The 22,108-nt window shown below is 41.1% G+C and overlaps 1 long non-coding RNA gene across 2 annotated transcripts; it reads left to right on the forward strand.

Annotated features, from left to right (window-relative positions):
- Positions 1–4,557: 4,557 nt before the first annotated feature.
- Positions 4,558–18,963, forward strand: LOC135449789 (uncharacterized). Of its 2 annotated transcripts, none has more exons than XR_010440841.1 (4): positions 4,558–4,780; positions 5,410–5,491; positions 17,773–17,974; positions 18,780–18,963. It is a non-coding gene; the product is annotated as an uncharacterized LOC135449789 (long non-coding RNA). The 2 variants fall into 2 exon arrangements; XR_010440842.1 differs by lacking the exons at positions 17,773–17,974; positions 18,780–18,963 and adding exons at positions 13,111–13,192; positions 13,858–13,982.
- The last annotated feature ends 3,145 nt before the right edge of the window (positions 18,964–22,108 follow it).

A 22,108-nucleotide genomic window follows, 5' to 3' on the forward strand; every position in this document is an offset into this window, starting at 1 on the left:
AAACCTTTGAGGATCCTAAGACAGAACAAAATGGCTATGCATTGTTAAAACAGTTACATACACAAGATCAAAATGTATCTCTCAGAAGTAACACTGAAAAAATTAGGCATGAAGAGATAAGCAAGTCTTTGATGTCTCATTCAGCAGAGATCCACATGAGTGTCTAATGTCTCCTACAAAACATTTTAATGCTTGTTATCATTCTATCCTGTATTACTAATAAACTTCCCAGGATGATGATGGAAAAAAAGAAAGCACAAATGATGTAGAAAGTGTGGCAAGAACACTTAAATTATCATCATCCAAAAATGTCTTGGTCCTTATGTTATGTCTAGAGGGTTGTGTGACCTTACAGAGGCTGTTTGTCCAGTAGAAAAGAGAACCCTTAGTACTTCCAGCAATGTGAATTTATAAAGGGAACAGCACTTTGAGACACTGGGTCTTTTTGATGACAGGAAATAACGTTCATAAACCTCTTCATAAACAATATGAAATGCTGCAATCTTAGTACTCAAATGCTCTCTCTGCTCTCTGGATATCACAGGAGAGCAACACTTCTCTTCCTTGTTCAGAGCATGATGCATCCTGAGAGCAAAACTTGAGGCATAAAATAGTACTGCAATCTGTCATTCATGTATTGAGCTGTGAGGAAGAATCCCCAGTCCTTCTGATGCTTGTAGTCTTAGGTGTTTTGGTGTGTTCTAGAAGGAGAGGGTAGTATTCTTTCTTTTCTGCTGAATGCAGGAGAAAAAAAAAATATTCTGATTTCTTTGAGCAGTTTAGCCATTTTGAGATGTCCCAAAGTTATCCTTTCTGTTCTAGAAATCCCACTTAATTCAGCTTGGCAAATTCTGAGCATCTGGCAAGGATAATCTGTGGTTTCAATGAGTTTTACCTTACACTATATTTTGTAACTGTACACTAGAACAGTCATGTACTATTGGCTCTCTCAGTAAGCAAGGGTAAGGCTAACTGGCACTTGCTTTTGTTACTGTAGGAAACCTGTGAGCAAAATCCACAAGGAAGGTTGTAACTAAACTCACGGGGATTATTCTGCTTTTCATATGAAGCTTAAGAGTTGATGTAGTACTTTATATAGTACAAGAACTAGAGAATTCTAGCCAGCTGCAGGCAAAACTGTGCTTGCTGTTAAGTCAAGTGAGATGATTGTCTTATTTGGCACTGGCAGTGTAGCCTGACAGCTACTGAGGATGATCAAACTGGCAAAGGAAGGAGGCAATGTGCTGCACAGTGATCCTGCCTATTCCTTACATCCTCCACATTTGCATCACTTCAGACACACACCAAGAATGTGTTTCCTCAACGATGGAATTTCCCCCAGGTTATATCAGTACCTAATCTATAGCAAATCAGACCTGGAACCTCAGTTTAAAGGCTCCTTATTGCAAGAACTTGGAATACTCCAAAATAAAAAAAAAAAAAAAGATTGTTAAATGAGTATTTGACTAATACATGTCTGGAATGGCTTTTTTGAATCCCATAGTAGAAATTTCTGTATTTCATCCTCATGACATAATCCTAGCATACATGTTCCCTATTTCTGCAATGCTTTTGATTGCTTTTTGCAATCCCGCTAAACTCTGAGGGATTGCATCCATTTGCGTGTTGTGTGTACTTGGAAGTGCTTTCTGTAGCAGTTTACTTTAGTCTAAGTTTAGTTGTGCGTGTGAGAAAAATTCATGAGCAGGAGACCCAAACAAACACGTAACTTCAGGCCTTTGCAATTCAATGAAACATATACTGGAGATAAAGCAAATAAGGGTTGGTTTTTTTCCTGTTTTCATTCAAAGCTCAGCATATACTGTGCCACTGAGCATGAGAGAACAGTAAATTCTGTGTATTGATAGTGGTGAGATTTGAGAACAGGATTTTATAATGTTACTTCCTATATTTGCATTTCCCCATGGTCTTTACCACAAATCTTTACCAGACAAAAGGAAGGGCATGACACTCGTAAGGGTTTATGTAGGAAAACCAAACTCAACTTTCTCTCTTCTGTTCCATAATTCTCCTAGCTTCCTTCCTCTTTATAATGTGACGTGGTGTTCCACACAGACTTCCTATCTAATCTGCTGAAAGCTCAATTGTGGTCATTTGCAGAGACCTTTGAAGTTATGCAATTAATGTTTTTGGTGCTGCTATTGTCCACTTTATATCTTCAAAATTTCATAAAGCTCAAAGAAAGAAGATTTTATACATTTCTCTATCTTAACTCTTAGGCACACATTAAATATTGAACTCTTTGTCTGTTCTTGTGAATTGCAGGAATTCCCAAATTCTCACTGGCAATTTAGTGCTATTCTTCTTTGAAATTTAGTCTGAATTTTTCAAATGATAGCCAGTTTGGCAATTTTGAGGTAAGAGTATGACATTGCAAAGGGACAGGTTTGTACCTGGTGGGCTCCTCATGTGCTTTGCAGTGAGCTTATGATGCCTAGAGCCATGCTGAGTCAGTGTTCAGTGCTGGAAAATGTTCCCTCCGCCCTCATGTTGATCAAGTGCAAACACTTCACAGGGGAAAATCTACACAGCTCTGGTCTAAAACTGATTTCTTGTGGTTTTTTGTGATTTATTATTATGAAAAATAATCTGTATCAATAATGGATTTAGTGACTTGGTTGATCTAATGTGTTGTCTGGATTAAATGAAAAACTAGCATCTCTTTGGGTAATGCTATCTCTAAATTAATTTTGAAGCAATTTGTGATGACAGAACACTTAATTGTCATCTGTTGCCTCTCAATATCATTAGAAGGAATTAATAACTCTGATGTGGCTTTATCTTAGTGGCCTCAGCAGTCCCTTCAGTTTCACTTACACTTGCTTCCATGCACAAGTGTTAAGCTTCCTCTCTTACCTGCCCAAATCCATGCAACCCTTTTTGAACTAGTAATGGATCTCTATCTGAAAAACTCATCTGTCTTGGACTCTCTGAAAGTATGAAACCCCGCTGGAATTATTCCTAGATTTCCTTGGAGGAGAGACTGACTGGAGTGTGAACCAAGCATCACATTTACATGTAAACCACGTCAAAGCCCTGGATTTGCATGCTCAAATATTGATGCTGGTCCTGCATTGCTCAGTGCAGCCCAACCTGAAAGGTCTTTGCAGCAGTCTGGAGCTGTGTTTGCAGCATGGCTTTCTTGTAAAAGCAACTGCCAAACAATTGTTTTCCAAAACTTAAATGTGTTTCCAATTTAGGGAAATTTGAAGTTGTTTACTGAAAAAAGTCCCATACTCTCTCCCTAAACTAACCAGCATAAGCATTCCAGGCTTTAAAGGGAAAGAACCAATGCAGAGGGCCCTTCAGCTGTGGGAAACTATGCTGAGTTTTTAATAATTCTTTTCAAACTGTTTTCTTCTCAAAGAGAAGATTTTAAAAGCTTACTAATCACCTTGTCTCCCAATCTGGAATGGTTGCTGTGACGAAGGCTATAGGTGTGCACAGAGGGAGAAGAGAAAGGAGGCTGGGAAAGTGTTTTTATTTCTGTCCCTTGGTGCAGCGTGCAGTGCTGTCAGGTATGGATGGAGTGTTGCACTGATACATCCTTCCCACCAGAGCACAGATGGTTTCAGCCCTCAGGTTCTTACTGTGGAATGGTTCAGACTCCACATCCACACACAGCCTTTCCTTATTGTTATCTCTTTCTTTCTGGAAATTCCCACAGCAGCAAAACACAGTGACCTGCGAGAGGGAGCTCCACCTTTGGTCAGCATAAATGCAAATATCTTTTTGTGTCACCAAGCATAAGTTAAAAAGATCAGCAGGCACATGGACTGGAGTGCCTCTTCTGTGCTCAGATTTGAGATAGCAGGTTTTACTTGTGGAAAATAAAAAAGCCAACAGTCCAAAGGGGATGGTTAGCAGGCCAGGCAAGGAGAAACATGGTATCAGTCTATTGAGAGAGACTTCAGTACTACAAATATGTGATTTAATGGGATGGGAAAGGATGGGCTACCTGTATTTCCAGGGAGAATTTAGATGGCACATATTTTTATGTGCCCTCAGATCTATGCAGCAAACAATTCAGGGGATTAAGTAGTCCAAAATCTACAGAAAAACCTGTTTTGAACGTGAGCAAGATGCTCTTATCAAAACAATATGAAAAAGCTCTACTAGAAATTTTGTTGGTGTCTGTTTACACACTTTTTCAGCCATTCGCAGCAGCTGTGAAAAATTACACCTCTAACAAACAACACACATGGGTAATTTCACAGTCCCTTTAAGGGATTTATTTACAAAACTTCCAGAACCAGTCTAAATAGCTGAGACAGTGGAATTTGTCAAGCTCTCTAGACAAACGAGCTTGGGAAATGGAATGATCTAAAACTGCACAAGCAGCTCCCCTGGCACTTGCAACTTACAAACCTCAGATCAGAAGTGTCCTTCTCAGCTGAGCTCACACAAAAAGCAAATGCCCACCAGCTGCCTTCCCCTCTGTATTTAGCCTAGCAGCCTCCACAGGTGTTTGCCCTTCCTGGTAATGCCAAAATACTCCTGAGCAGCTGCTGACAACCTCCCCTTATCCTCTGAGGAAACTGGCTGAGTGCTGCCAGCTGCTTTGCCAGGTTTGCCATGTTTTATCCCTTGGGCAGCCAGGTCATCACTCCCAGGTGCCTGCATCCCTCGAGAATCTGTAATACATTGCATGCACAAGTCCTGCTGCAAATGCAAGCTTATCCTTCACCACCTGTCCTGAAAACTGGTCTGAGAGGCCAAGCTCTTGGTCTGACCCTTTTCCTCTTTCATTCAGCTCCAGGTAGGCTGGCTTCCATTTCAGGTCAAAGTCTTTCCCTGTGGGGGTGGGAGAGTCTCTGTTACCTCCTCACCCACAGAACCTATTTGAGCTCAGCTCATCTCAGCTCATGGGAGAGAAGATTTTTTCTGTCCTCTAGTCCAGGGGTTGGTTGGTTAGTTGGTTCCCTGTGCTCACTGCAGTGACCTGAGCTCATCCTGGGCTGTGGTGGTGGGGAAGCTCCAGCCCTCCTGTGCTCTCATGGCTGGGTGTGATGGAGGGGCAGGTGCTTTGTGAGGAACCTGGGCAGACACAGCGAGGGGAGGGGGCTCTGGAGGGGCTGGGAGGGTTGGGCCAGCAGGGCTATGCTGACCTGGAGCTGCAGGATGAAGCCTTTGAGGGTGTCAGGTTCTCTTGTCAGCAGCAATTCCGGTGTGATCAGGCATAACCCAAACTTGGAGCCCCAGGGAAGTTAATAATGGCTCATTGGCTTTGGTACCACTGTGGCGAGGAAAGCAAAGATTATGTAATTACTTGTTCTGTGGGTATGATTGTTTCCAGTGGCCTTTCTCTGTTCCCATGGCCATGGCTTGTCATTGGTTCAGCTTGTCTGATGTTTCTTGTGACTCACCTGTGGAGAATTGCTGTTCTAGCTCATGAAATCTCCATACCATGTGGCAGGCCTCTTTGTTAGACCAGCAAGCTGAAGCGAAATCACTACCTTGGAAATGTCTGGTGGGTAACAAGTCTATGTATCAGCACCCTTTTGGAAGTACCAAGCCTGAGAGTTTACTATTTTATTCACTTTCTTGCAAACCCTGCTGCTATGCTCCTAACTAACCCCCCCTTCCCACCCTGTTAAACCTGGGCTCCATGCCTGCTGCTCTGCATCCTTTTCTTTCTGGAGATTAATTGCATAGTTTAGCCAATATGCTGTATGCTTTTCTTCTTTTTTTTTCCCTCCCTCTTTTTGTGACTCAGATTTGTATCTTGAGTAATTGAAAAATTTTTTAGAAGAAGGAATTTCGTTTCCCTCTGCACTTGGCACAGCTTGTAGGAGAGCACTGTTAAACACTGAAAGCTATGGACAGATAACAAAAGAGCAGAGCATGTAAAATGTGGGAAGGCACATGCACTCAGCCATAGCAGCACAACAAGCTGATTCTCTGTTTTATTTCCTTTGTCTATTGAACTTCAGCTTACTGCTTCACTGCTTTTGTTTAAGACCTCTTAATCATAGGGTAGTGGGAGAAATTAGTGCTTATGTACTAGCATCAGTCCAGTTTCTAGAAGTTAGCCATCCTGAGAGATCCTAATTTGCAGTTAGTGCTAATTCAACTACTTTTATTTATTTATAATATTATTTTGAAACCCTGACAAAAATCTAGGTGCCAGGAACTATATAAATAAAGGAAAAAAAAAACCTCTCTCAAGAGGCATAAATCATAGTGTGGGCCTTTGCATTCAGGAGTTACTTAGTCCGGGTAGCTAGAGTGAAGTTCTAAACCAAGACTGAAGAAATCTACAATGTGTATTTTGTGTAAACTGTATTTACTTCTTTATTAGAATTTAATTAAAACTTTCTCATTACAGACATTTAAGTTTGACTTGGCACTAATTGGTCCTTTCAGATACCTGAAAAGCTGATGTGTGTCTGTTATCTACAAAGCACTAATACTTAGACAAAACAATGGGGCTTTTAATTTTTTTTTTATTTCCTAGTGCTGTTATTACAAATCTTGATTATATAATGTAGCAGTAGCACCTACTAAGCTTCTAACTGGCTGTGGCAAGGAGTGGGACTTAGCAGTTTGTTTTGCTTCTTGCAATGTACATGAAATCCACTGTTGTAAGTTTTCTAATAATTATGCTGTTACAGCTGTGTGCTAAAAGTACTTCTGCCTTTTAAGGCAAAAATTCCAGACGGAGGCATAAGAAAAACAGCAGGGTTCAAGTTTGGACTCAAGTCACACAAAGGTAGCTGGGGTCTGTTCAGCTACCTTTGACAGTGACACTCAGGGTACAACTGCATTTTCATTCTGCTGAGTGGGAATTCCAGGATGAGATTATTTGAAATGGATGTGTGGCACTTCTGGTGATTGTCCAGCAATATGTTTGGTGATTGTCCAGCTCATGGTAGTGCACATATATCTCCATTTTATTTATCTATGCAAACATATACATATAAATATTATTTTTATATATACATGTGAATTCCCCTTTGCTCTTTTCTTTTGGTATTTACATATATATGAAAACTGTGGCATACAAAGTGTGGTGTGATGTGGTGTAAGAAAGCTGGAGATGACATCAAACCAGAGTCATGGTTGGTAGCTAGAGACAAACATCTGCAGAAAGGACCACGAGGGAGCAGTGATGGGGATATGTGGGCATGCATGCTCACTCTCAGGAGAAACCTAAGAGCTCTCCCCCACTTCAAGAGTGCTGCCTAAGAACAAGACAGCTGAAACTTGTGTGGTGGTGATAGTGTCCTTTTCTACTCAGTTTCAAAAGGAAATGAGTTACGCAACTGCAGCTTATGTCAGAGTCTTCCAGTAGTTTGTGTGCTTGTTACACAACTCAGCACATTTGGACGGAGCAGGAGAGGTCCCAAGATATTAAGTGCTCTCAGGTTTTGTGTAAATCGGTAGCTGGGCAGAGGGAAGAGGTTTTTGCACCATTTTAACCCCCCATTTAGCTGAGGAAGTGACCCTGGTTCAGTCAGTGTGCCAGCAGTGTGCCAGCCCTGCAGCCTGCACTGCCGGCTCCTCAGCCTGAGGCCAGGCAAGATACAAGAGAGATGTTCTGGGGGGTCTGTGTGTGGAGTGAGCTCTGGGGACATGGAGAGGAATGAGGATCTTGTGGGACAGTACAGTAAGCCTGGATGCAGCTGGAGGTACTGCTGAATCAAGGAGGACCTGGCAGAAGTTCTGTGGCTTTTGTGGTTGTAGTGTTTAACTTACTAAGTCAATAATGTACAGGAAACAAGGATTTACAGCTCACCAGCAGTTCCTTTGATTTGAACCATGACCCTTATTTTTCACTGAAAATAGTGAGAAAATCCAGAGCCACCTCATGACCCCAGTGAGCTGTTCTGCAGAAGATGCCTCACGATGAGCTCATCAGTGTCACCCTTCTCCACAGGAAGGTGAACTCCAGGGCTGTGTGTGACTCCTGCCTGTGAAAAGAGAGAGCAGCTCTTGGTCAGTGCTCAGGAGAGGCAGTGGTGGCACACTGATCACAGGGAGAACAGTGGTAGGAGGCAAGGGAGGAATCCTAGAGGTGGCTGGCTGCAGGCTGGCTTACTTTACTACTGGTAATGGTAGACAATGAAGCTTTACCACAGAATGTCAGCAGTTGGAATGAAGGCACAGAAATCATCTGATTTAATTGCATGGATGTGTAACTTTCTGTGTTTTTAATGATCTCTTACCAAAAAGCTGTTTCTGATATCATTATTTTATGTCTTTATCCTAGAGCAATAAATTATTTTTTAATTTTACTGGTTTAGATGAGTTTAAGACACACAATTGCATGATGATAATGTAAGCCAATATAAATTTTGGGAGCAGAGACATTAATTATCTAATTAAGTAATCTTTTGCAAGAAGGAAGGTACTCCACATTAACTGCATATGAAATCAATGTGAAGAATTTCCTTAGAAATTGCAAATTACTTTTATTTTACTTCGAAAATTACCAGCCCTCAACCTGCATCCCCACCTGCAGAAACCTTCTTTGCATAGGGTGGTTCCAGCGCTTTCTCCATACTCCCTTCCCCCTTCTCCTGCTTCTACATCTCTTAGTACTTTCTCAGAGGGGGAACAAATTCTGTAGCATATCTGGAAACGAAAACTCCATCTGTTTTTGTTTCTTCTTCTTCTTCTTTTTTTTTTTTAAATATAGTTTCTCTTTAGCATTTTTTTGTCATCTTAACCAAGTGACAGCTGGCTAAAGCATTGTGTTACTGATTCCAGAAATCTCTTTTTTGGAGATTGGCTGGAGCAAGATGCACTGACTTTGTTTGAGCATTACTCTGAAAGTATTCTGTGCTGCCTGCAGGTATTGCATTGATCTGACTCATGTCATCCTGGCTGATATAAGTGGTTTTGCATTTGGAGTAGAAAATTTTGGGTTTTCCCCCCCTCATTTTGAGTGGGCTCTAATCCTTTCCTCCAGGTAGAAGCTTGGTTTTGGCTTGCAGCATGTCAAGATGAAATGTATACCTCCATTTTAAGAAAAAGGAAGTGCTGATGAAGACTTCAGCAGTGTTTCCCATGAGCCAAAATTAACAACTGAATCTGGAAGAGTGTGGGGAAAAAAAGCTTACTCAAAGTTAGAAGGATCTGAAATGTTTTCTGGGGTTTTCTCAACTTTGTAATGCAAAAGGGGAATAACAATCTTTAAGAACAGAGGGAGCAGAATTTTTCTTGCGGCAAAGTGGGAATTTCCCATTCACGTGAAATCCTGGGTTAGACCTCAAGCAGCACTAAAAAGGTAGTAGAACAAAATCTGTGGAAATAACTACTGCAGAAACTAACTGAGGTTAACCATCTCTGCCTTGGCAGCAAGGAGAGCTGCTCTCTGTTGAATGCTGATATTTTTGCAGTTATAGTTCCCTTTCTCTTGTATGTTTTTGCTTCCCAGCCTTCTTTTTTCCTCATGCTATGCCACTCTACACTGCAAAGGTTTTTACCTCCAAAAGCTTTCTGGTTCTTGGTCAGCTTTACTCTCAGGACTCCTTTAGAGGAAATGAAAATTGAGAGGAGTCAGAAGTGATGCTAGTTCACAACTCTTCTAATGACACACCGAGGAAAAAATACCATGTCTGCCAATCTCTCGTGGTTTTGTGAATCATATTGTTAGCCACTATCAGTCTTTTATTTTAAAAAAGGCTCACTCATGATTTATACTTTCTAAAGTTTTTTGATGGGTTATTACACTCCCTCATGAAATTATACTTTTTAAAATTTTTGGATATGACATTTTGGAACTTTATTTTTCTGGAAATAAGGATAATTGAAATATTTTTTTGGAGATAGGCACAACTGTAACCAGTTCCAAACTTTACTGTGCCTGCTAGGTGGCTAGACTTTATTTGATTGAAAATGTTAATTACTGGTTCCCCAGGAAGAAATGAGCAACACAGATGCTTCATCTTAGCCACAGATCTGTGCAGAATATGTTCAACTGGTATTGCCTTCATCCGTTTGACTTTATAGGATGCAAGTTGGCCAAGGTGGAAAAGAAAGGATTCAGCTTTGAAAAGGGTTGAGCAATGCTAATGATGTGATGGTCCAGAATTGCAATGAAGAATGTGTGACTTGTGCAAACTAGGAGGTGCAGACAAAAGATTGAGAGGAAAGAAACTCCCAAGTGTTTCACCTAGTGATGGACCTTCTTTGTGACTAGACATCAAAGCTGCAGATTTATCACAAAGTGTGCCTAGCACCCACTGTGACCTCCAGTCTCCTTGCTCCTTTCCTGGTCAGGTGAGATGAGGACCAAGCAATTAAAACTGCTCAGTACTGGGACGTATCAGCTTAGTGATGTGCAAATAATCCACAAGGAATTAGGTAAACTACACTTGTCTAACACAAGAATTCAGATTAAATTACATTTATCTAAAGCTCATTCTGAAGTGAAAAGAGAAAGTGAAAACAGACTTATTGTGATTTCATTGGGATGCAAAGCTCTGGCACTTTTGTTTCAAGAGTACTTGTTAAAATGTCCTTTTGGGTTTTGTTTTCATTTTTCTTTTTCCCCACCTCTATACTTTTAATCTTATTCCATCCTTGCAGTTTTCCTTGCCGTGTCCATATCGATCCCAGTGATGAGTTCCATAGACTCTCCCTCTGCCCTCAACTCTTGTTCTCCCCTTGGCCTGTGCTGTTGGTACCTTTAGCTGCTGAATGGGCAAGGTCTGTCCCCAGCACAGTGCCCTGGTGTCCCCAGCTGCCCCTGCAGGGACAGATCTTGGCCCCCTCCCACAGGGACCCGGTGGAAAAGGTGCCCAGATGTGCAGAGCTGGCTAGAAACAGCTGCACACAGCGTAACACTGAAGTCAGAGCTCTCTGCGACGTCAGTGGCCTCGCTTGGAAAAACAGTCATGGAATCAAGCCAAGCTGGATCTTTTATTTTCCATTTTTTAAGAAGCAGTGTTACGTAATCTATGTCTTCTATTTTAAGTTCTCATATTAATTCAAAATTCTAAGTATAATTTGAAAACAAAATCAATGGAAACGAATCATATGTAATTGTTACTTTAAAAACTTGGTCTTTCACTCAAGCAGGAGTAACAGATTTTAGTAGTAATTATAAATATATCCAAATAGTTTTTAGTAGTAGTAGTTATAAATATAAATAGTTAGTAGCAGTTTTTAGATGCAGATATGCATCTTTTCAACAAAAATTTAGTTTTATTCTGAAGAAAATCGCCTAGCTTCTATGTGATCATTTAAAGTGTGACATCATTTCTGGAGGATATGTTCTTGTATTTCAACTAAAAAAAAAAGTGTGTTTCTTTCTTTCTTTACATTTCTTTACTCTGACTTACCTTTTGGTATTGTATAACAACTTGGGATGCGCACAAAACATCAATTTTTGTATATTTTTATGTATACTTCATCTAAACCTTGTAAGCTCTTCCTAGCTGCACTACTGACAGTGTCTGTTATGGTTCATTAGATATTTTAATCCTTTAATTTATTTGAATGGATGATGTGATGTCAGGAGGGAATGAAGAATGCAGTGGACTTTGAAGGTACTGTGCAAAGTCCCAACACTGACTTTACATTAAGCAGATGCTGGCAGTAATGACATTTCTGCTCCTGGGAGCTCATTCTACTTGAGACGCATTTTGGTTTTGTGGATTATCTGGAAGCAAAGCCTCTAAATGCAGCTTCTGTTTTCTAGCAGTGTGAGCAAAACGCTGTATCTCACTACTCCTAAAAGCAGCTGGTAGTTCTGCAGCTTGCAGCTGAATCATCCCTGCGTGTTTATTTTACAGCCATTCTGTGGTTTTTTCACCCTAATTGCTGTGGGTTATTTCATACCCCAGAATTATTTTGCCACATACAAAGCAAGTTAATTCCTGCTTGCTTAAATGGCTTAAATCCTCTTCTGATTACATGTCTTCTAACTTGACAGGAATCATAACCATAAGTGCTAGATCCTATAGAAAATATCACGTGTAATTCAGAATTGGGCTAATTATTAGTTCTTTACTGAAGAGGTCACTAAAGCTTGTATGAATTTGGTCTACAAAGCTCCTTTGTTGGACTCTGTTCTTAGCTGAAGGCCAGTGTAATCCCTAATTGTGCATCCCACAAACAAGAATGAGACTGAGCAAAGAATCCCTCAGTAACATGCTGGGCAGGGCTCCATTGAGGAGATGTAGGGCTTTAGCCTGTTGGAAATGGGTGGCCTGTGTTTCAAAGGACTTAAAAGTCCTGCAGAGTTCAGCAGTCTGGGACACTGCTTTTGGCAAAAAGCACAGTCAGAAACAGCTGAGATTCCTACTGGTGCTCTGCAAGTTTAAGAGGTGTTGTGAATGTGAGACTGAAGGAAGACGCTGTGTTCTGGCATCATTGTCTTTTATTTCTTTGCAAACAAAAATACCCTTGCCCAAAAATAAAAGAAAGGGAAAAAAAAAAAAAAAGAAAAGCAAGCTTCTGTGAAGGCAGATTGAGTAGCTTTAGATATTACTGTTTTCCTTAAAGAGGAAGGAGACAAAATCCTGGTTGTCTTTTTTGGTTAGAAAGCCAGTTGAGCCTTGGGGAATGTGGAGCTGAAGGAAATAATGAACAGGGAGTAGAACTGAGCCCAGTGCACAGGAAAAGAGGCTGGAATAGCAGAGTTGTCAGGTGTGATTTATGAGGGAGGAAGATGATTTAAGGTGAGCTGCTAGATCCCCAGAGAGGCTGGGAGGAGGCTTGTAGCAGTTGATTAGAATCGCTTGCTGCTCAATTGCCTAAGACTAACTTGTCTTTGTGACATGGATGCCCACAAAGAGGAAAATTAAAGTATACTGCAACAAGGAGTAATTTTTGAGTGCTTATAGAAGCATGTTCTCACTTTGGGGTTAGAGATGCATTCCTTAACAACTCAGCTTAGTTAGAAACATTCCTGTTGTGTATTAAAAACTTAAAGGAGGATACTAAAGTTGTTAAATAAAACAGATCATCACCATCATCTTATTTGTCCTCTCTGCTAAAAACTCTAAGTTCCTTGCCATCATAAAACTCTGAATTATTGCTTCTTGGAGAAAATTTTGATAACTTTTATCTTTGTTTTATAAGAAATCCGGCTTTTTATGGTTCCACGCTAATGTGCTGTTCCATAAATCATTGTAGGACAACAGTAGATCTCTGATTGAACCTGACATGCGGCCCAGGTGTGCCAGACTCTTCCCAAAAGAAGCAATAGAAGACTCCTGTAAGGTTTCCATTGTACTCTGCTTTTGAAATGAAATTAGAAGTAACTACAAGGAAAAAACCAACATATTACTGATAATGAGTATGAGATTACTCATTTCCCAAACATTGGTAGACACTGGCTAATAACAAACCTAGCGGCAGGACCAGGAAATTAACTGGCTTTGTTGGGTAACTGGCTTACAGCCTTCCTGCTGATATTTAAACAATGATATGAAATATAAATACCAAGATGTTTCTGTTGGAAAAGAAAAAATTCTACTGCTTCCACTCCCTGCTCAGATTCTTTCCATCCTCACCCAAAGTCTAGCTCTCAACCCACTGTCTTTACATGTTGACTTTAATTACTTACTTTATTTTTTAACAATCAGAACAGCATCTCAGTATGTATCTGTGAAAGTGGGTTGAGATCACTCTCTTCTTTATGGGCTTCTGAAAATCTAGGTCAGAGTGTATTCAAATTCTGACTGATGTAATCACTTCTGGTGGCAGAAAGTCTAATGGAGCAAAGCTATTTGTACTTGAATGTCAGCTCAAATGCTTCCCATACTGAGGGTTTTGATCTCGTTCCTTCACGAGCAGTACAGATAATGAAGAAGTCTGTGACACAATGTCTTCATTGTACAAATTACTCTTGGCACTTTGTCTTTTTATTCTTGCACACAGATGAAGAGGCTGCCTTGCTTTCCAGCAGAGAGTGAACTGCATCTTGCCAAAGAGGCAAAGGAAGAAAAAGGGTGGAGGAACAAATGTGCGTGTATGGTGGAGGTGCCTTTGATTGTGGCACTGTGAACGTTCATGTGGTGTGTTCAGCCTGGTTAATGACACCTCCTGTTTCAGTTACTACAAACATTTGACTTCAGCTCAGGCCCTGAAACCCATAAGCTCTCTGAGGCTGGCACAGGGACAAGAGTTCCCTGAGGTCTTTAAGTGCTATTTGAAACTAGCCCTGCTGTGAGCAGAGGGCTGGCCTAGGTGATCTCTACAATTTCCTGCCAGCCTCCAGAATTACATGGTTTCCTCTGTTTCCATAGGGGCCTGAGGCAGCCAGGGTAATGATGCTTGTGCCAGGCACTTCTGCTCCCCAGGGGAGAGAGGTGGCTTCTGGATTTTCTCCCATTCTCTGCTGCCCCCCAGTATTTTTCACTCTTACCTGTGCTCGGCCTTCACAACTGGAAGAGGAGCAATGAACCCCAGCAGGGCCCTCTCCCAAGTGCTGAGCCTTCTTTGTTGCTTTCTGCTAGCAGGGCGATGACCTTTTCTTTATCCTTGCCTTAGTTCTTCACGGAGTCACAAAACTGGCAGGGGTGCTCCCCAAGAGGAGCCCTGCCCCATTCTCCCCGTTCCCATTGCGGTGTGATGTGGTGGCATCGTGCTTCCTTCTCTTTGGTGACACACTTGAAGTGGGCTCTGCTGGCTGCCCTCCCTCAGCACTGGCTCTGAGGGCTCTGACCCTTTGGACTTGCCTCAGTCTGTCAGCAGAGTGGGGCAGGACAGTGAGCACAGGCGTCTGGACAGGACAGTGCTTCCTGGGAAGCTGTGAATCACTTCCTGGGCCTTCATCTCCCCTCTTCATCACAAGCACTGGGGATCCAGACACCCACTCAGCCAGGAAGGAGCCCTTTTCCAGCTGGGGTGCCTCAGTGCAGGGGCCTGCGCCGAGTCCCCAGCTGCCCAGGAGCTTTGTCACAGCTTTGGCTGCTCCTGTGAGATGGGTGGGAGTGGAGCTGAGTGCTGGGAACACCAGCAGCATCCTCTTCACTGGCACCAAGCTGGAAGGAGAGCAGCTGTGAAATTTGTGCTGTGCTGGGGAGGGATTCAGCATTCACAGCCTGGATCAAACAGCCTGTCTGCTGGACATGCTGTTGGTGTTTGTTTATTGTCAGTGTCCAGGGACTGTCCTGATGGATGAGGATCTCTGTTGTGGCTGATATTGTGTAAAAATGTGGTGCGTCTAAGCATCATTCTTCTCACACCCCCACCTATACAATCTATGCACTGGCTGGAAAACACAGGGCAACAGCAAGGGCCAAGCAGGTGGAAGAAGGTAGGGAAGCAATTTCTTAACTGTGTACCATGGAAAAGGGGTAAAACTGTGTAGCTTGGAAAAGGACAATATGCTTTTTGCTCCTGTTTAATGGGTACTCCTTGCAAGCGTGGGTTTATGCAAGAGGCGCCTTTCTGAGAACAGCAGTGGTTATGAAGACACTAAATGGTGCTGGGAGCTAATCCTGTGTAAATGGACAGATAGGCAGAAATCAGGAAGGCCTTGAAAGGTGGGATTAAGAGCTTCAGTTTTTTGTGGGGGCCAACAAGGAAAGGATGTGATGGAGAAAAGATGAGAGTTAATCTTTTCAGCTGCTTTCTAGGTGAACTGGAGCAAGACAAGACCGTGCTTGATAGCTCCTCTTGAAAGGGTGTTGCAATACTCGACATGATGAGAATGTGGGTAGGATTTTTGGCTGGTTCTTTGGGGCAGGAAATGTCATAGAAACAGCTGCTGTGATTTATCTGTGGGCTGAACCTGAAGACTCCAGTCTCCAAGTCTCTTCCCTTGGTTTTGAGTAGCCAAAAGGCTTAGCTTCATGTGAGAAGACAGGAGGATAAAAGAAATTAAAAGCTGTATTTAAGATGCAAATATGGTAATATTCTTTTGGCTTGCTTGGGAGCAGTTTGCAACAGACATCTGAACTTCACTATTCTTTTCATGATAGCTCCTTCACTGTTTATGAACCTAAATCAGCCGTTTGGTGAGCTACTTATTGAAGGTTTCTTCTTTTTGTTGTCAGAAGCAGACATCCATTAATTAACATTGTGCTTTTAGTTAGCTTTGATGAAGCTGATAGTTTTTAGTGTAGAAGCAAAAAATTTCTCTAGCATCTAATGATACATGACTGGGGATCTGGTTTTTGCATGGGGTTATTTGGGGAAGTGGTTGTTAGCTCTGGAAAGCACAGGGGAAAAAATAAGGTTTGATTCAGATTAAAAGTTAAGCATGTCTGGATAAAAGTAAGTGGTTGGATTGGATTATTTTACAGGAGTTTTTATTACTCTTTGTTAAATAGTCATGCCCATGGTCTGCACTACAGCTCATTGGCGCACAGCATAGCACATTCCTAGGTGGTTTTATTGGGAGCTGGCTTTTAAGTAATTTCCCTCTTCTATTGTATGTTACTCCCTTTTCAGTTTTATGTACATTAGATTTCAGATTGCCAAAAAACCTCTGTTATCTAAGTTGTTGTAAAATAATGAGAACAGATAACAAGAGGTAGAGGTAGAGGATAGAAACCGGTTATCAGGGTGTGCCCTATAGAGAGAGGAAAAGGAATGAGGGATGAAAGGAATGGATACCAACAGTTGGATATCTTGAAAATAGGCCATGGTTAAAATACTGATTCGTAGGAATATAGAAAATGCCAAGAACTTGATATGTAGGTGGATTAAGCAGGCTAATTTTGTAACAAGCATTTAATGTTTTCCACTGTGGATAAAGTCAAAAGTACAGGGAAGAGCAAAACAGATCACAGAGTATGAAAAGAGAGTTTAGAAAAAACAGTAGAAATCACAAGATGAAGAGACTGAATTCTGGACTGTACTGGAGCATCTGCTTTCCAGTTATGAACAAAACCAAGGTTAAGCGTACTTCTGTGAACCCCCAGAATTCTGACAAAGATGTGTAGTGTTTGAGCGCAGAGTTTCCAGTTGCAAGTCTAAGGCAGGTGGATTTTCGTGTTTAGCTTTATCACATTTTGTTTCTCTATGCTTGATCTGAACAAATATAATGAGTGAAAGTAATTCGAGAGTTAAGTTGTACCATAGGCTATTTATAGTTTATCAGATACCAGTCAAGACTGAGATGAATCAGTGCTGAATGATGCAATGACTGTTTCACAGTCTTCTTAGTTGTCTTGCTCAGTTTCCCTTTAGCAAGGGTTTGTGTCCATCAGACACACTGCTGAGAGGATGACAGCTTCCCACAGACAAACATACTCTTACAGGAAACTGTCTGTCCTGCAGGAAACTTGGAGGGAAATCTCTTGAGTTAAGCAGACTCTCTGCATCTCCTGTATTGGAATACCCAGCATCATCTTTGTTACATACAGCACAAGGGAAAACATCAGTGCTTGATTTTTATTTAGAGGCAATTACTGTGATTTTATAAAACATTTAAATTGTTTTTCAGTTCAAGAACCTGAGTGTTATATTTTTAAGAAGATTTGTTTTGGTCAAAGCATAGAAGTAGATCTTGTAGCCCTGGAAGTTTTTTCACTTTCATATTGGATTTGTAAGTGTGATTGTTTGTTTGCTAGATGCATTAGAGACTTCTAGAGTTCTGACAGATGGAAATGTAGCCAGAGGTCCGTACAGCTGGGATGTTTACACTACAGTTTGTGAATTTTCCCACATGAGAAAATCCCATGTAAGCCCAGAGAAAGTCTGGCAACTGAAGTATGTGGTGTTGTCACAGACATATCAACTTGAGAGGTAGCAGCACGTGTGAGTTGTGGTGGTGTGAAGCCAAAAACATCTGCTCAGCCACAGGTGAGCTGAAATTTTTATTTCCCCTCATCTGGTACACAGATGCCAGGCAGGCAACTGATCCCTCCTGTTCCTGCCAGAGGAGATGGCTCCTGGCTGGATGACGTGTGGGTGAGCCCAGTGACAATTCAAGGAAGGATGATAACACAAAGCAGGCAGATAAGGCAGCACATTTGCTCCCTTCCTGCGCTGGAGAGCAGAGCTCATCAGAGCAATGACGTGAGCATACTCAGCAGTCCCATGGGTGAGTCTCTTGCCTGCCCTTGCTAAGTGGTGGTAAGGAGGGAGGGAGGGACAGATCCCCTTCCAGTGGCTGGGGGATCTGGTTCCTTTTTAAATCTTCTCAGCCTGAACCTAATTTCACAGCTGAAAAATTTTTTACTGATCAGAATTAGACCCAGAGTGTATATATTTTTGTTTAATGAAGTCCCATTAAGTGCAAAGAACATAACAATGGTTGAATTTTGATCCAATCAGATATTTGAGTTCATTTCTCATTCAGAATGATGCACAGAAACACAAGAAACACCTCTCAGGGGTAAAGGTCAACATTAAAGTATAAAACACCCAAAGTATATCTTTAGACATGTTTGACACTGATACCTGAACACTTCATGCCAACTAGATTGTAGGTAAAGCCATTTGTTACAGAGATTGGTAAATATACCAATAGAGACTCTAACCTTTATCAGCTCAGCAACCACAAGGAACAATGGAACTTTGCATTGCCTGTTTTTATTATAATCAAAATGGGAGAAATTACTGAGCCAAACTATCAGAGTAATTTTTTCAGTTTGACTTAAGAGTGAGCTTGACTATGGAGAGTACTCTGTCTGGTTGGTTTCCTCTGATAACAGTGCAGCCTCTTTACTGTGAAAGGAGAAAATCTCTTCTATAGGAAAATATGAGCATAAACCCATGAAACCTGATGTGGGAACTTTGGCATGTATAGCTCATAAAACTACATCTAAATGGTTTCTTCTTTCTTGGTTTTACCCTGACTAGAGTATTTACTGACTGTGCTGCTTTTATGTTATATTTCCTGCTAGGGTTTTCAGTGCACAAGCTGTAGGAGCTCTTTTCTGAGGAAAAAAACTTCCTGGTAGTTCATTTGTGTCAAAAAATTCTTCTGGCCTGCACTTGAAGATACAGCATGCAGTAAAAACCAGTGAGAAATGGCTACTTCAGGAGCAGAATTTCACAACCTCGCGCTCTTCTTTGTTAAGCACAATTCTACATGGTTTCTGTTTGCCCTTTGGCATCAGAGTGCCTTGGAAAGATCAGTGTGGGAAATGAGCTGCCTTGGACACAAAAGTCTTGTAATAAAGATTAATTTTCTCTTTTTATTTTAATATTATCTTTTAGTGTTAATGGGTTCTGGGTTTATGGTTTGATAGGTTACTCTAGTGTTAGTAGGAAATTCCTGGGAAGAATTGACTTTGCTATGAGGACAGTGTTGGGTGTGAGATCTGTGAGACCACTTTCAGTGTATGGGGCTTTAATGCTCCAATCTCAGGCAGGGAGCCAAAAAGACCTGTGTACACAATTAATGTAGATAGCTCTTGGAGAGCTCCTGGTAGTTCAGGGAACCTGAGATCTCAAGATCAGTGCAGCTCTTCAGAACATGGGCTTGAACATACCTGCAAAGGGCCTGAGCTTTAATCCTGATTTACATATACTTTAATCCTGATTTGCATGCCCTTTAATTCTGATACATAGGCTGTTAAATTTTCTTTTCGCCCAGCATTGTCTAAGATTGCTTTGTACTTGTCTGAAAATGAGTCTCCACCTAAGAGAGGCAGGGATAGTGACCAGTAATTGGAATATCTCAATGCCTTTATGCTGTGAGGCCTCTGGGCAACCTGTGCCATTGTTTCATCACCCTCACTTTGAAAAATGCTGTTATTATATCTAGCCTAAAACTACCCTCTTTTAGTGCAAAACCATTACCCCTTGTCCTATCACTGCATGCCCCTGTGAAAATCCCTCTCCAGCTCTCTGGAAGTCCTTTCAGGTACTGGAAGGTGCTCTAAGGTCCCCGCAGAACCCTTTCCTCTCCAGGGTGAACAGCCTGAGCTTTCTCAGCCTTTCTTCACAGCAGAGGTGCCCCAACCCTCTGAGCACCTTTGTGACCCTCCTCTGGATTTGTTCCAGAAGGGCCATGTCCTTTTTTTGTTGGGAGCCAGGGCTGGACACAGTGCTCCAAGTGGGGCTTGTGAGGGCAGAGCAGAGGGGCAGGGGAGGACCCTCAGCCTGCTGCTCCTGGTGCAGCTTTTGGTGCTCCAGCCCAGCCATGGCTGGACCTCTGGGCTGTGGGTGCACCTTGCCAACCTGTGTGCAGCCTCTCATCCACCAATTAATTACCACTGTGTCATTGAGAACAACACCTTGGGAAATGGAAGTGGAGCTTGAGGGGTGGAATTCTTGAAGAATTCCTGCTGGAGAGGTTGCTTATGGATCTCACTGCTGCAACCCTGGTCTATATCCTGGGGTTTAAAATCTTTTATCCTGTAAGAGGACACCACAGGCCATGTGCTGTGCCAAGGCAAATGTGACTGGCGCAATTGTACCAGTTCTCAGTCTCTAAGGGGTCTTACCAATTCCTGAGACTTCCCTTGCTTTTCAGTCTTTGTTACCTATACCATGAAAATATGTAACCAAATCTGCTTTTTCCTCTTTCTATTGGTTCTCCTATTTTGACCTGATGTATATCAGTTGATTCTGGATTTTGGAAACAGATGTATTTGAAAAAAGAAATGCACATTTTTCTTTCAAGAATACAAACAGTCCAGTTTATTAATCCTTTTCTGTTTTCTTATATCTAAATTAAACATTCATTTCCAAAATCTACATGGAATAAAAAGCAGCATTCATTTGCTAGTTGCTGCAATGTTTAGCTACTATAGAACTGTAATTCATGATTGGCAACATTTCTAGATTTATTTCAGCTATGCCTTTTCCACTTTATGGTTTTATTTTCCTTAAGTTCCATGTTACTATTGAAGACATACCATAGTGCTCCTTAGTACTAAAATTTTTACAAGTGTGTCAGTCATACATGATCATTTTCTATCTTGAAATTGTGATTCCAGAAAATTTTCTTTTGTTTTGTAATATAAGATCTTAATTATCATCCTTATGTTAGAATTTCTTAGGATTTTGGGAAAAATAAAAATAATGCAGAAATAACCCTTTCAGGCTAAAGATACAAAAATTTCTAGAACAGATTAATAATAATGCTGTTGTCAAAACCACAATGTCTCACAAGTAAAGTCACAGCTAAAAAATGTAAACCAAACAAGCCCTGTTCCTTAAAGGCTGTTTTCATTCAAGAGAAAATGCTCCTCACTCTTATATCAGATTTCAGATGTGTATGAAAGAGAGAGTAGTGCACTTGGCAACTGAATTAATTCTCCTGAATGCTCCTTGTTTTTGTGAATATCACCAATTCCTGTACCAAAATTACTTCTCTTCCCTACAGATTTATTTTTCCTTTAGCTTTGTTATCAATAATCACTTACTTGAATTATGAAATAGCTTTTATCATACTCTCCCAGAATAGCTTCTAGAGAAATGTGATCGCATCCTGAGTCTTCCTTTTGCATCATATCCAACTTCTTGACAATGGAATTTTGAGAAATCTAAACAGAAGGAAGCACCCAGTTTGTCTCAATGCAGAGATTAACTATTAGTTATGTCAAGCTCAATGAATAGAGCAACATCTTGCACATGATTTCTTCAGCTGACTCCAGGTCACAAATCTTCTGGTTTGCATTTTATTTGTTGTTATAATACTGCCAGTATTATTGCAATGTCAGAAAAATGTGTTACAGAAAAAGGTTCTGTTCTGTCCATAGCACAGAGTGAAAGGTTTCTGCTTCACAAAGGCTGCAAGAGTGAAACAACACAAGTGTCTGGAGGACCCATGTTCAGAGACAAAAGAACAGCAGTGATCACAAAGAGGGATGGGGTCATCCAAATTGTTTTCAATATTCAGTAAGTATCACAGCAGGGAAAGTTTTTAAGCAGGACTTGAAGTAGAGTAGTTATCTTCATGTTGCTGATATTAGTGGAAAGATGCTCCACATTTCAAGTGCAGAGTGGATATAAACAGAAGGACAGAAATTTAAAATGTAAAATGTAATGACTGGGCAACAAACATGGCTGGCAGTGGAAGCTGTAATCTGACCTTGATTTTGTATGAGAAATAGTGAACATAAATGGATTTTGTTATGGAAAACCTTGAAGGAGAAGACGAACAGTCTCTACCTGATGTGCTGCAGCAAAGGAAAAATGCAAAGAGGACTATAAATGTTCTAATACAAGAAATAAACTAATTTTGAAATAGCATGTAGACTTTGTGTGAAAAGGTCAAAGG

This window comes from Zonotrichia leucophrys, chromosome 6 (genome assembly GCF_028769735.1).
Source record: "Zonotrichia leucophrys gambelii isolate GWCS_2022_RI chromosome 6, RI_Zleu_2.0, whole genome shotgun sequence".
NCBI classification, from domain to species: Eukaryota; Metazoa; Chordata; class Aves; order Passeriformes; family Passerellidae; genus Zonotrichia; species Zonotrichia leucophrys.